The sequence below is a fragment of the Schistocerca americana genome, unplaced genomic scaffold (genome assembly GCF_021461395.2).
Source record: "Schistocerca americana isolate TAMUIC-IGC-003095 unplaced genomic scaffold, iqSchAmer2.1 HiC_scaffold_1220, whole genome shotgun sequence".
Taxonomy (NCBI): domain Eukaryota; kingdom Metazoa; phylum Arthropoda; class Insecta; order Orthoptera; family Acrididae; genus Schistocerca; species Schistocerca americana.
The window spans coordinates 1-2,500 of record NW_025725287.1 but is presented as its reverse complement, the minus strand read 5'-3'; positions in this window follow the sequence as shown (position 1 = coordinate 2,500).

The following is a 2,500-nucleotide window of genomic DNA, read 5'->3' as shown; positions in this document are numbered from 1 at the left end:
GTAACCTGTATTGCGCCTTAACGTAACCTGTATTGCGCCTTAACGTAACCTGTATTGCGCCTTAACGTAACCTGTATTGCGCCTTAACGTAACCTGTATTGCGCCTTAACGTAACCTGTATTGCGCCTTAACGTAACCTGTATTGCGCCTTAACGTAACCTGTATTGCGCCTTAACGTAACCTGTATTGCGCCTTAACGTAACCTGTATTGCGCCTTAACGTAACCTGTATTGCGCCTTAACGTAACCTGTATTGCGCCTTAACGTAACCTGTATTGCGCCTTAACGTAACCTGTATTGCGCCTTAACGTAACCTGTATTGCGCCTTAACGTAACCTGTATTGCGCCTTAACGTAACCTGTATTGCGCCTTAACGTAACCTGCATTGCGCCTTAACGTAACCTGTATTGCGCCTTAACGTAACCTGTATTGCGCCTTAACGTAACCTGTATTGCGCCTTAACGTAACCTGTATTGCGCCTTAACGTAACCTGTATTGCGCCTTAACGTAACCTGTATTGCGCCTTAACGTAACCGATATTGCGCCTTAACGTAACCTATATTGCGCCGTAACGTAACCTATATTGCGCCGTAACGTAACCCACATTGCCCCTTAACGTAACCCACATTGCCCCTTAACGTAACCCACATTGCCCCTTAACGTAACCCAACACACGTTGGGCCTTAACCCAACACACGTTGGGCCTTAACCCAACACACGTTGGGCCTTAACCCAACACACGTTGGGCCTTAACCCAACACACGTTGGGCCTTAACCCAACACACGTTGGGCCTTAACCCAACACACGTTGGGCCTTAACCCAACACACGTTGGGCCTTAACCCAACACACGTTGGGCCTTAACCCAACACACGTTGGGCCTTAACCCAACACACGTTGGGCCTTAACCCAACACACGTTGGGCCTTAACCCAACACACGTTGGGCCTTAACCTGCTCTGTAATTGTCATACGACGCGTTAAATTAGTGTAGTGTTGCCTAACTGCAACCCCCGCAATATAGTTTGCTACTCGCACTGCCCGGTCCCCAGTGTATCGCTTCATGTTAAACACCTTGCAGCTATACACTGTAATGTGGATGGCAGCAGGACGTACATGCTCAATGCCCTTTGCAGTTGTTCATTGGCATTTGCAGTTGTTCATTGGCATTCGCATGTGCGAAGCACTTAGCCTACGCTGTGGTACGGCCTGTGTCAACTGTCCGCTGATGTTGTACGTCCAAATCACACACTGTACTGCACATTGGTCCTCATGTACTGAATGATACATCGTGGTACATGTGACCGTACAACGACTGCGCCAACAACGGCGAACCATGCGGTCCAAATGTTGTGCACTCAGCTACGTGTCGTCTCCCTATAAGAGCTGGATTGCAGTGTGGTATGCCCTGGATGGCGATCAGCATGAGCCGTCTGTTGATGTAGTGGCGCGTGTTGTCAGACGTAGTCGTCTCTTCTCACACACCGTGATAGCATGGTGCACTGCGTTCCACATCTGCGACATGCGACAGAGGCCGGTTGACAGTCGTTCGCGCAATGGACATCGCATACGTACGGGGGCCACCTTCCACGTGTTCGCGAAGCGTGCACATGTTGTTGCGTGTATGTGGGCAGACATAGTGTGTCGTGACACCTGACACAGGCATGCAACAATCGTTGAATTTGCAAATGGCGATGGACGCCTACGTTTGCTGGTGACGTTATGCAAATGAACAACTGGTAAACCGTTGTGGTGCGGTTGTTCTCGCTAGAGGTGAATCAGTGATGGCGACGATCGGTTGAGCTACCAACCGGTTGTTCCAGCGATACCCACCATGCCCACGAACGTGAATGGCATCTGGGTGTGAAGCGATACGCGGCGGTGGCTGGGTGGGACCGTCCCCGGCCGGTGAGGGGGGGCCTCCCGGCGTGCTGGCCGCGCGGTGCGTGGGCGCACGCGCTACAGCCGGCTGGTGGGGGCGGCCAGTGGCAGGCGCGCCGGCCGACGGAGGCGGCAGGCGGCGCAGCTGCGCGCCGGCGCACCCTGCACGCGGCGCCGTGCGGCCAAAGTAGGTCCTCGCGGGCCCGGTGCGAAGCGCGGTGGACATCTGCAGTGTGCTGGTCCGATTGAGGACTGTGTGCGCTGAGGATGCGCCGCCGCCCGGCGCTCGGCGCCGCGACGCCGTCTGCTGCTCGGTCGCCTCTGCGGTTCTCGCAGGTGGTTTGTATCGCAGCTGTGCGGACGTGTTGGCGCGTGCGCTGTGCTGGGAGAGTTCGCTTCGGCACCCAAGTGGGGCTTTTGTCCTTCTGTGGCGCTGGCGTTGGAGCTGCCGGTCACCGTAGGTGGCGCGTGTTGTCTCCCGCCGGCAATGCCACGACAGCACGCTCCCGGGCCTCTGTCGGCAGCGGCAAGCTCAGTTGGGAGCACGGGTGGTCGCACCTAAAGCGTCTACTCGCCAAACTCCGGGCGATTGCGCCTCTCTCGAACCCGACCAAGTACTTAG